Source organism: Triticum aestivum, chromosome 4B (genome assembly GCF_018294505.1).
Source record: "Triticum aestivum cultivar Chinese Spring chromosome 4B, IWGSC CS RefSeq v2.1, whole genome shotgun sequence".
Taxonomy (NCBI): Eukaryota; Viridiplantae; Streptophyta; class Magnoliopsida; order Poales; family Poaceae; genus Triticum; species Triticum aestivum.
In genome coordinates, this window is record NC_057804.1 from 190,570,865 (window position 1) to 190,583,898 (window position 13,034).

Genomic DNA, 13,034 nt, shown 5'->3' on the forward strand with positions numbered 1-13,034 from the left:
ATGGCTCCCTGAGCCTTAAATAAAGTACTTGTGTCGTAGAGTCATGTTGTGATGCTTCGTTGTATTTGCACATATCGAGCATATTGTGTGTATGATTGAAATGCTTGGTATGTGTGGGATCTGACTATCTAGTTGTTTATCTTTAGTAGCCTCTCTTACCGGGAAATGTCTCCTAGTGTTACCGCTGAGCCATGGTAGCTTGCTACTGCTCTGGAACACTTAGGCTGGCCGGCATGTGTCCTTCTTCGTTCCTGTGTCTGTCCCTTCGGGGAAATGTCACGCTTTGAGTACCGGAGTCCTGTTAGCCCGCTACAGCCCGGTTTACCGGAGTCCTGCTAGCCCAGTGCTACAGCCCGGACCCACTTGCTGATGACCGACACGTTCGAAGCTGGGTCATGGATGCCTGTCCCTGTAAGTCTGTGCCACTTTGGGTTTACGACTAGTCATGTCAGCCCGGGCTCTTTATCATATGGATGCTAGCGACACTATCATATACGTGAGCCAAAAGGCGCAAACGGTCCCGGGAAAAAGGTAAGACGACACCCGTGGGGATACCGTGCGTGAGGCCGCAAAGTGATATGAGGTGTTACCAGCTAGATCGATGTGACATCGAGTCGGGGTCCTGACAGATCGCCTGGAGCGGTAGTGGGCGTTCGAGCTGGCGAGCATCGCCAAACATGCAGCAGCGGCAGGCACCGTATTGCATTTGTCGAGCTCGTCTGTAGGCTCCTCCTCATCTGCCTCTTACTGAGCACGCTCGGCAAAGGAGAGGCTGCTGGAAGTAGTACAAAGCCCCTCCGTAGTAGTAGTAGTAGTACTAGTATTTATGGGCTATTTTGTTCAGTTCATCTGACTATAGATGTGGTGGAATTGTACAACATACTTAAAATTAGCTAGTATGTAAAGTAGAACTAGCTATTTCAGTACATGGTTGGCAACAATTGGGGAAAAGTTTGGTCGGTTCAGTTGTCGAGTTGAACTGTTTGTATAAATTAAGCACGACTCCTTAATCTATGAATGAAATCTATGCTTAATTACTGAATTTTAGTTGCAAAAATTAGATAATGCTAGTGATTTTTAGCTGCATATTTTGACAAATCGCAGTGTTACAAGGTTGACAAATGGCAATGTTACTTGATCAACAAATGTCAATCTTTCAAGTTTCACAAATGGCAACATACCCAACATGACAGATGCAAATCTTACCAAATTGTTTGTAGGTGGTTGCACACGGGTCATCCAAAACAACCGTTTGCGTTGAAGAGATGCACAAATCCTGCTCTCGCTTTCCATACTGGTGTTCTATCTAAAATGTTTGTGATCAACAGCTGCACAAATCCTGCTCAGTACATTTTCCCTTGGCTTCCTGGGGAAGCTGTCGGTTTGCATACGGGTGTTCTAACTAAAACTTTTGTGATCGAGAGACAATATTAAACCCAAGAAAAAAACTATTTCTGGCGGTGGCGGAGGCGGCATGCCTTGCCATCCTTGTCGTTGTCATCCTCCGAGACGCCGTTGTTGAAGTCTTCAAGGAAGCTCAGAATGTTCTTCACTTGTAAATCAAACATCATGTCGTCGCGCGATCGAAGGGTGGGGCGCAGGAGGACGGCAGCTGGCGGCGCTGAGAGGCAGCGGTCGATGGCGGCGTCCCATGCCACTGAGGGGGCATGTGCACGGGCGCGGCGGGTGCAGCCAAACGCACGGGGAATGGCGCCGCGATGGGTGGACGGGCGCGCACGCACGGGCATGGGCGCTGGCGCTGGCATGTACACGAGATCGCGCGGGTCCGCGAAGACCTCGGTGACGCCCGTGGCTTCCAGCTCTACGATAGTGCTCGGTGACTAGCCCATCAATGCTACGGGGATGGGCGCGGGCGCGGGGATGAGAGCTGGGATGGGAGCGGGGGCAGCAACAGCTGCGACCAACTCATTCTGGGCCATGTCCATGAGGCCCCATTCCTCCTTATTTTCTATCTCCTCTCGCTCGGAGTCGACTTCACCAAACTTGAAGACTAGTGGCAGATGATCCTTCTGCGCCATGGCATTGGTGGAGGTCTGTGGGACGGAGGGGAATGGGAGGCGAACAGTAAGGCCGCCCGTATTAAGCAGCGGCTCGGACGCCATTAATGGAGAGGAAGGCGGGCGGCCATGGAAGTCAAAGGGCTCGATTCCCAGTGAGCATGCGCAACGTACAGCTCGCACGCTTCCCGGTGAGCTTGCGCATTGGAGGATAGATTGCACGCCTCTCGGTCAGTGATACATCTCCAACATAACTATAATTTTTGATTGTTCCTTGCTATTATATTATCTGTTTTGGATGTTTAATGGGCTTTACTGTACACTTTTATATTATTTTTGGGACTAACTAATTAACCGGAGGCCCAGCCCAAATTGCTGCTTTCTTGCCTATTTCAGTGTTTTGAAGAAAAGGAGTATCAAACGGAGTCCAAATGGAATGAAACCTTCGGGAGAGTTATTTTTGGAACAGACGCAATCCAGGAGACTTGGAGTAGACGTCAGGGAAGCAACAAGGTGGCCACGAGGGTCCAGGGCGTGCCCCCACCCTTGTGGGGCCCTCGTGGCTCCCTTGATCGACTTCTTTCGCCTATATATACTCATATACCCTAAAAATATTGAGAAACACAATACATCGGGAGTTCTGCCGCCGCAAGCCTCTGTAGCCACCAAAAACCTCTCGGGAGCCCGTTTCGGCACCCTGCCGGAGGGGGAATCCATCACCGGTGGCCATCTTCATCATCCTGGCGCTCTCCATGATGATGAGGGAGTAGTTCACCCTCGGGGCTGAGGGTATGTACCAGTAGCTATGTGTTTGATCTCTCTCTCATGTTCTTGAGGTGATCCGATCTTGATGTATCACGAGCTTTGCTATTATAGTTGGATCTTATGATGTTTCTCCCCTCTACTCTCTTGTAATGGATTGAGCTTTCCCTTTGAAGTTATCTTATCGGATTGAGTCTTTAAGGATTTGAGAACACTTTATGTATGTCTTGCATGTGCTTATCTGTGGTGACAATGGGATATCAAGTGATCAACTTGCGGGTTCAGTGACCTTGTGAACTTATGCAGAGGGGTTGGCACACATTTTCGTCTTGACTCTCTGGTAGAAACTTTGGGGCACTCTTTGAAGTACTTTGTGTTGGTTGAATAGATGAATCTGAGATTGTGTGATGCATATCGTATAATCATACCCACGGATACTTGAGGTGACATTAGGGTTTTGGTTGATTTGTGCCTTAAGGTGTTATTCTAGTACGAACTCTTGAATAGATCGATCAGAAAGGATAACTTTGAGGTGATTTCGTACCCTACAATAATCTCTTCGTTTGTTCTCCGCTATTAGTGACTTTGGAGTGACTCTTTGTTGCATGTTTAGGGATGGTTATATGATCCAGTTATGTTCTTATTGTTGAGAGAACTTGCACTAGTGAAAGTATGAACCTTAGGCCTTGTTTCCTGGCATTGCAATACCGTTTACACTCACTTTTACCACTTGTTACATTGCTGTTTTTATAATTTCAGATTACAAAAACCTATATCTACCATCCATATTGCACTTGTATCACCATCTCTTTGCCGAACTAGTGCACCTATATAATTTACCATTGTATTGGGTGTGTTGGGACACAAGAGACTCTTTGTTATTTGGTTGCAGGGTTGTTTGAGAGAGACCATCTTCAGCCTACGCCTCCCGCGGATTGATAAACCTTAGGTCATCCACTTGAGGAAATTTGCTACTGTCCTACAAACCTCTGCACTTGGAGGCCCAGCAACGTCTACAAGAAGAAGGTTGCGTAGTAGACATCAGTCAGCCTGCGCACCAGAATGCACTCGCACGCTTCCCGTTCAGTCAAGCAGCTGTTCGCATGACACCTTCTATAGCCATTAGAACGCAGACACGCGGCGTCGCGTGAATCGTTAACATAACACACACAATTTGAATTATACAAACGTTTGCGAGGTTAGAGTGGCAGCTATTTGTTTGAAAATGCCTTTGTTGGCTGTTATTTGAGTGCTTCTTCTCTCAAAATGGACACAAAAAATACCACAACATGTTGGATGCCATTCCATAATAGCATGCCAAGTTTCATGAATTTCAGACGAGTTTTGGATATGCTACAATTTAAAAATAAAGTATCTCAATGTTTTGCCGGCAATCAATAGTGCCCTAGTGTTTGAAATTCATTCCCATTTCTTGCATGGGACATAAGCATGCACCCAAGGACAAAGATTTGATTTTTCAACCAATTTATATGCACTGGACCATGTGCATGTAGTTCAAATTTGAATTATGCACATAAAATGCCTAGAAAACCCAGTTAATGTATAAAAATGTCCAAACGAACCCCGAAAAATTACAAAATTTAACACAACACTCCTGTTGTTCTATGTTGACACTACAAAAAATTTGAAAGCAATAAGAGGCAGTGGATATCATTTCGTCCCCGAAGGTGGGATATTCCTACAGAAACCATCAGGCTTGTTGTGAGAAGCTCTGGTTTGTGAGAAGCTTATACCCAAGCCTGCCCCAAATGGAACAAAAAATTTACCACGACATGTCGATGCCGCTCCATGATAGCATTCCAAGTTTTATGAATTTTAGACGTGTTTTGGATTTACTAGAATTTAAAAACCAGGAATCTCAATGTTTGCGGGCGAGTGATGGTGGCAGGGTGTTTGACATTCATTCCCATTTCTTGCATGGGACCTAAGCATGCAACCAAGGATAAAGATTTGATTTTTCAACCAATTTATATGCATTAGAGCATGTGACGCCCCCGATTGAATCGTACACTAATCATGCACGCAAATGTGTATGATCAAGATCGGGGACTCGCGGGAAGATATCACAACACAACTCTAAAAGTAAAATAAGTCATACAAGCATCATATTACAAGCCAGGAGCCTCAAGGGCTCGAATACAAGTGCTCGAACATAAACAAGTCAGCGGAAGAAACAATATCTGGGTACAGACATAAGTTAAACAAGTTGCCATAAGATGGCTAGCACAAACTGAGATACATATCGAAAGAGGCGCATGCCTCCTGCCTGGGATCCTCCTAACTACTCCTGGTCGTTGTCAGCGGCCTGCACGTAGTAGTAGGCACCTCCAGTGTAGTAGGAGTCATCATCGACTGTGGCGTATGGCTCCTGGGCTCCAATGTCTGGTTGCGGCATCCGAGAAGAAGAGGGAAAAAGGGGGAAAGAGGGAGCAAAGAAACCGTGAGTACTCATCCAAAGTACTCGCAAGCAAGGAGCTACACTACATATGCCTGGGTATATGTGTAAGGAGGCAATATCAGTGGACTGAACTGCAAAAATCCCGAATAAGAGGGGGATAGCTAGTCCTAATGAAGACTACGCTTCTGGCAGCCTCCGTCTTGCAGCATGTAGAAGAGAGTAGATTGAAGTCCTCCAAGTAGCATCGCATAGCATAATCCTACCCGGCGATCCTCCCCTCGTCGCCCTGTGGGAAAGCGATCACCGGGTTGTCTCTAGAAATGGTCTGGGTGTGTTTTATTAAGTATCTGGTTCTAGTTGTCATAAGGTAAAGGTACAACTCTGGGTCGTCCTTTTACTGAGGGACGCGGCTATTCGAATAGATAAACTTCCCTGCAGGGGTGCACCACATAACCCAACACGCTCGATCCCCTTTGGCCGGACACACTTTCCTGGGTCATGCCCGGCCTCGGAAGATCAACACGTCGCAGCCCCACCTAGGCACACCAGAGAGGTCAGCACGCCGGTCTAAATCCTATGCGCATAGGGGTCTGGGCACATCGCCCATTGCACACCTGCATGTTGCATTGGCGGTCGGAAGCAGACCTAGCCCCCTTAATACAAGAGCAGGCTTACGGTCCAATCCGGCGCACGCCACTCAGTCGCTAACGTCACAAAGGCTTCGGCTGATACCACGACGCCGAGCGCCCATAACTATTCCTGCGTCGTTGGTTAGTGCATATAGGCCAGTGACCAGACTCAGATCAAATACCAAGATCTCGTTAAGCCTATTATTATGAAGTAACCGCGAACGCCGACCAAGGCCAGGCCCACCTCTTGCCTAGGTGGTCTCAACCTGTCCTGTTGCTCCGCCACAAAGATCCACACAGAGGGCCATCGGGACAAATGTCCTTTCAGCCCCCAATCCATTAATCACTCGCGGGTACTCAACGAGCTGACCCGACTTTAGTCACCATCTGTATAGTATGTATATATGTATAGTATATACCCGTGATCACCTCCCGAGTGATCACGGCCCGATAGTATAGCAAGGCAGACTGACAAGAATGTAGGGCCAACGATGATAAACTAGCATCATATACTAAGCATTTAGGATTGCGGGTAAGGTATCAACGACTGTAGCAACAATGACAGGCTATGCAACAAAATAGGAGTAACAGTACACTACTCTAGTGCAAGTAGTAGAGAGAAGAATAGGCGATATCTAGTGATCAAGGGAGGGGGCTTGCCTGGTTGCTCTAGCAAGAAGGAGCAGCGTCGGTCTCGTAGTCTACCGGAGAGAAGAGGGGGAAGAAACAATAAATACAATTCAAACATAAGCATGAATATGCATGAGATGACAATGAGCGATGCTAGGTGTGCCCTAACGCGGTGGTAAGTGATACTGGCGAAGGGGGGAAACATCCGGGAAAGTATCCTCGGTGTTTTGCGTTTTCGGACAGATGAACCGAAGGGGAAAAGTTGCATGTTCGCTATGCTAGGGATGTGTGGCGGACGAACAGGCTGCGTAGTCGGATTCGTCTCGTCGTTCTGAGCAACTTTCATGTACAAAGTTTTCCCATCCGAGCTACGGTTTATTTTATATTAATTTTAAAAGATTTAATCATTTTTAGAATTTATTTAATTGTTTTACATCAACATTATCCAGAATAGTGTATGCTGACATCATCATGACGTAGCGGTCAACAGATGTGTTGACTGGGTCAAACTGACAGATGGGGCCCATTCACTGGGTCAACTGCACAGTCAGCAGTCAACAATCATGTTGACTTAGTCAAACTTACGTGTGGGTCCCACTATCATTGACTGCTTAGATAATTAACAAAAGCTAATTAAGTTAATTAGCTAATTAGGTTAATTAAACATGATTAATTAAGTTAATTAATTCTTAAATTAATTTAATTATTATTTATTTATTTATTTAAAAATTCTTTCTCATTCATCTTTTTTTATCATTCTGGGCATGGCCCCGTTTGGCAGTGGCCCAGAGGGGCATAGCGGGTTGGCTACCGGGTGCGGGTGCACCCGAGCAGGCACTCGCCCGCAGGGGCACCGACGGCGGGGCAAGCCGGGGCCACGACGGGCAGAGGCGAGGGGTGGCGCCGGTGCGGCCAGTGGCGCGCGGGCGGGCGCGATGGCGCGGCCGCGGGAGGAGGAGAGGGCGGAGACGAGACGCGGCGAGGCACGGGGCCATGGGACGTCGGCCGGAGCAGGGCGCAGGGAGGCGGCCAGTGGCACGTCCGAGCGAGGTGGGGCGCGGGCGACTGGCCCCGAGCGAGGCCAGTAGGTGCACGGGCGACCGGTGCAGGCCGCGGGGCGCGCGTGGCCAATGGCCAGTGGCGAAGCCAGGAGGAGGGCGAGGCCATGGCCGAGGTGGCCGGAGCAGGGGAGGCGATGGGAGCCGGAGCGCGGGGCACAGCGAACGCGTGGACTCGCGGGCGCGGCCGCCAGCGGTAGCGGCGAGGGAGGAGAAACAGGGGGACGCCAGGAGGGGCGCGAGGTGTTGGGGGCGCTCAATGCAGCCAGTGGGCGCGGGGGCCATGGTGAGCGCGGGGCGAGGGAGAGAGTAGGACCGGGGTCCTCACCAGGGGCTGTAGGGATTCGGGCAGCGGTGCGTGAGCAGGAGGAGGGAGACGGCGCGGACGAAGTGGAGGCAAGCCGGCGAGGAGGAGGAAGCAGGCCGGCGAGGGAGCTCCGGCAACTGGTGGTGGCGTCGACATGCAGGAGGTGGTGAGGCATCGGCATCTGGGTGGAGGGGCGAGGGGATCGGGCTCCTCCCGATCCAGATCCAATCGAGGGGGGAGTGGGGGGAGCGAGTGGGGCGACGGGGGGGTACGGCTAGGGTTTCGGGGGGTTATGGAGAGGGAGTGGGCCGGCCGGTTGGTTGGGCCGGGTGGGCCGGTCGGGCGGCCTGGTGGGGAGGGGTCCTTTTCTTTTGCTTTGTTTTATTTCTTTTCTTTATTTTTCTTTTCCGCTTTAATTCATTTTAAGTATTTAGACATTTTCTAAAAATGTGTTTACTTCACCATAATTACTTATGCAATAATTGGCACGGTCCGAACATTTTAGTTTTAATGTTTGAAAACTTTCGTTGTTTGTCATATTTTGAATTTGATTTTTGGACCAGTTTTGAACTAATGAAAGATTAGCAACAGTAACAGAGGTGACGTGGCATCATTAGCAGAGTTTCACTGTAGCATAATTATCCGGGCGTTACAAATCTCCTCCACTACAAGAAATCTCGTCCTGAGATTTAGGAGGTAAAAGGAAACAGTGCGGGGTATTCTTCGCGCAGATGATCCTCACATTCCCAAGTGGCTTCATCTTCAGAATGGTGGGACCACTGGACCTTGAGGAACTTGATCGCCTTCTGACTGTGCGGCGTTCAGCTTGGTCGAGAATGCGAACCGGATGCTCTTTATACGAGAGGTCCTGTTGCAATTCGAGCACTTCATGATCCACTCCTCGGATTGGGTCCGTGAAGCAACGGCGGAGCTGTGACACGTGGGACACATCGTGAACCTGAGAAAGGTTTGGCGGAAGCTCCAGTTGGTATGCCACTTTTCCACGCCTTTCCAGAATAGTGAAAGGACCAATATAGCGAGGAGCTAGCTTGCCCTTGATCCCGAAGCGGTGAGCAACCTTCATTGGCGTGACTCGAAGATAAGCCTTTTCGCCAGGTTGATAGACAATGTCCTTATGATAACGGTCATACTGACTCTTCTGACGCGACTGAGCAGTCTTGAGGTCCTCGTGAATAATGCGGACTTGTTCTTCGGCATGTTGGATAATATCCGGACCAAAGAGTGGACGTTCCCAAGTTTCTGACCAGTTTAGAGGGGTTCGGCACTTTCGTCCATATAACACTTCGAAGGGGGCCATCTTCAGACTAGCTTGATAGCTATTATTATAAGAGAACTCAGCATATGGGAGAGATTCCTCCCATTTCTTGCCGGAGGAAATAACACAAGCTCGAAGCATGTCTTCGAGAATTTGATTGACACGTTCAACTTGCCCTTGCGACTGAGGATGAAAAGCAGTACTGAATGACAGATGAGTTCCCATAGCTTCTTGGAAACTTGCCCAGAATCTTGAAGTGAATAAGCTGCCATGGTCCAAACTGATAACCAGTGGAATATCGTGAAGTGAAACAATTCTGGACATGTAGAGAGTTGCAAGCTGACTAGCAGTGATCATTTCTTTGACCGCCAGAAAATGTACAACTTTAGAAAGCTGGTCAATGACGACAAGAATAGCATCATTACCTTTCTGTGATTTGGGAAATCCAATGACGAAGTCCATTTCAACATGGTCCCATTTTCATTCAGGAATAGAGATAGGTTGCAGAGTTCCAGCGGGCCTTTGATGTTCTGCTTTGATACGATGACAAACGTCACACTCAGCAACATAACAAGCAATATCTTGCTTCATATTAGACCACCAGAATCTCTGACGAATGTCTTGGTACATCTTGGTGCTACCGGGATGAATAGACAAAGGTGTATCATGAGCTTCTTTCATAACCTTCTGAGTCTTATCCAGGTTATCTTTTGAAGGGACCACTAGGTGACCTTTAAAGAACAAAGTGCCAGTACCATCAATAGTGAAGAACAAGGGCTTTCCTTCTTCCAGATATCGCTTAATCTTGTGGGCTTGAGAGTCATACTTCTGCAGCGTCTTGATGCTTTCCACGAGATCTGGTATAGCAACCAAGGTATTGAGAGAACCCTGGGAAACAACATGGAGGTTCATGTTTTGGAACCCTAGGGGAGGGGGAGCGAGTGCACCAGGAGGAACAATATGGAAGTTCAGCTTTCTGAATTCTTCAACAAGCAAGGGCTGAACTTTGTGAACCTGGAGGTGGTTGCAGTAAGATTTGCGGCTCAAGGCATCAGCCATTACATTAGCCTTGCCTGGAGTATAGGAGATACCCAAGTTAAAATCTGCAACAATCTCCATCCATCTCTGCTGATGGAGGTTCAGGTCTGGCCGAGTAAACAGATACTTCAGATTTTGGTGGTCGGTGAAGATCTCGCAACGATTACCGAGAAGGTAATGTCGCCACTGTTTTAGTGCATGTATAACAGCAGCAAGCTCGAGGTCATGAACTGGATAGTTCTCTTCGTGAGGGCGCAATTGACGAGAGGCATAAGCAATCACTTTGTGCTCTTGCATTAGGACAACGCCTAGGCCTTGACGTGAAGCATCACAATAAATGACAAAGTCCTTCTTAGTATCTGGAGGAGCAAGCACTGGGGCAGAAGTCAACTTGTCTTTGAGCGCCTGAAAACTTTCCTGACACTTTTCTATCCACTCAAACTTGACGCCCTTATGAAGCAGGTTAGTAAGAGGTCTAGCAATCTTGGAGAAGTTCTCAACGAATCGACGGCAATAGCTGGCGAGTCCGAGAAAACTTCTGACTTGCTTGACATTCTTCGAAGGAGTCCAATAGAGAATAGCCTAAACTCGCTCGGGGTTGACGGCAATACCATCCTTGGAGATGACATGCCCAAGATAGGTTACTTCGGGAAGCCAGAATTCACACTTGGAGAACTTGGCATAGAGTTGATGCTCTCTAAGCTTTTCCAGAACAAGACGAAGATGTTCAGCATGTTCTTCTTCATTCTTGGAATATACAAGGATATCATCCAGATAAACCACGACAAACTTGTTGAGGTATTCCATAAAGATATAGTTCATCAGATGAGAGAAGGTGGGTGGAGCATTGGTTAATCCAAAAGACATGACGGTGTACTCGTATGATCCATAGTGAGTCACAAATGTGGTCTTTGGGATATCCTCTTCGCGAACACGGATCTGGTGGTAACCCAACCTCAAGTCGAGTTTAGAGAACACTGACGAACCAGCCAGTTGATCATATAAATCATTGATCCGATGAAGAGGATATTTGTTCTGAATGGTAGCCTGGTTAATAGGGCGGTAGTCTTGGACCAATCGGTTTGTCCCATCCTTCTTGTTGACAAAGAGAGAAGGTGCTCCCCAAGGAGAGCAACTTGGGCGAATGAAACCACTTTGAAGAAATTTGTCGATTTCCTCCTTGAGCTCAATGAGTTCATGCGGCGGCATCTTGTAGGGTCGTTTGGCTATAGGAGTGGTGCCTGGTTTCAAGTCGATGATGAATTTGACAGAGAGATCAGCATGCCGGTCTAAATCGTATACGCGCAGGGGTCTGGGCCCATCACCCATTGCAAACCTGCATGTTGCGTGGGCGGCCGGAAGTAGACCTAGCCCCCTTAATACAAGAGCAGGCTTACGGTCCAATCCGGCGCGCGCCGCTCAGTCGCTGAGTTACGAAGGCTTCGCTGATACCACGACGCTGAGTGCCCATAACTATTCCCGCGTAGTTTGCTAGTGCGTATAGGCCAGTGGCCAAACTCAGATCAAATACCAAGATCTCGTTAAGCGTGTTATTATGAAGTAACCGCGAACACCGACCAAGGCCAGGCCCACCTCTCTCCTAGGTGGTCTCAACCTGCCCTGTCGCTCCGCCACAAAGATCCACACAGAGGGCCATCGGGACAAATGTCCTTTCAGCCCCCAATCCGTGAATCACTCGCGGGTACTCAACGAGCCAACCCGACTTTAGTCACCATCTGTATAGTATGTATATATGTATAATATATACCCGTGATCACCTCATGAGTGATCATGGCCCGATAGTATAGCAAGGCAGACTGACAAGAATGTAGGGCCAATGATGATAAACTAGCATCCTATACTAAGCATTTAGGATTGCGAGTAAGGTATCAATGACTGTAGCAATGACATGCTATGCAACAGAATAGGAGTAACCGAACAGTAACATGCTACACTACTCTAATGCAAGCAGTAGAGAGAAGAATAGGCAATATCTGGTGATCAAGGGGGGGGGCTTGCCTGGTTGCTCTGGCAAGAAGGAGGGGTCGTCAACTCCGTAGTAGAACTGGGCAACAATAGCATCGGTCTCGTAGTCTACCGGAGAGAAGAGGGGGAAGAAACAATAAATACAATGCAAACATAAGCATGACGATGCATGACATGACAATGAGCGGTGCTAGGTGTGCCCTAACGCGGTAGTAGGTGATACCGGCGAAGGGGGAAAACATCCGGGAAAGTATCCACGGTGTTTCGCGTTTTCGGACATATGAACCGGAGGGGAAAAGTTGCATGTTCGCTATGCTAGGGATGTGTGGCGGACGAACGGGCTGCGTAGTCGTGTTCGTCTCGTCATTCTGAGCAACTTTCATGTACAAAGTTTTTCCATCCGAGCTACAGTTTATTTTATATTATTTTTAAAAGATTTAATCATTTTTAGAATTTATTTAATTATTTTACATCAACAGTATCCAGAATAGTGTATGCTAACGTCATCATGACGTCAACAGTCAACAGAGATGTTGACTGGGTCAAACTGACAGATGGGGCCCGTTGATTTGGTCAACTGCACAGTCAGCAGTCAACAGTCCTGTTGACTTAGTCAAACTTATGTGTGGGTCCCACTGTCATTAACTTCTTAGATAATTAACAAAAGTTAATTAAGTTAATTAGCTAATTAGGTTAATTAAACAGGATTAATTAAGTCAATTAATTCTTTAATTAATTTAATTATTATTTATTTAAAAATTCTTTTTCATTCATTTTTTTTATCATTCTGGGCGTGGGCCCCCTTTGGCAGTGGCCAGAGGGGCATAGCGGGTTGGCTACCGGGTGCGGGCGCACCCGAGCGGGCACTCGCCCGCACGGTGGGACGAGGCCGGCGAGGTAAGCCAGCGCGG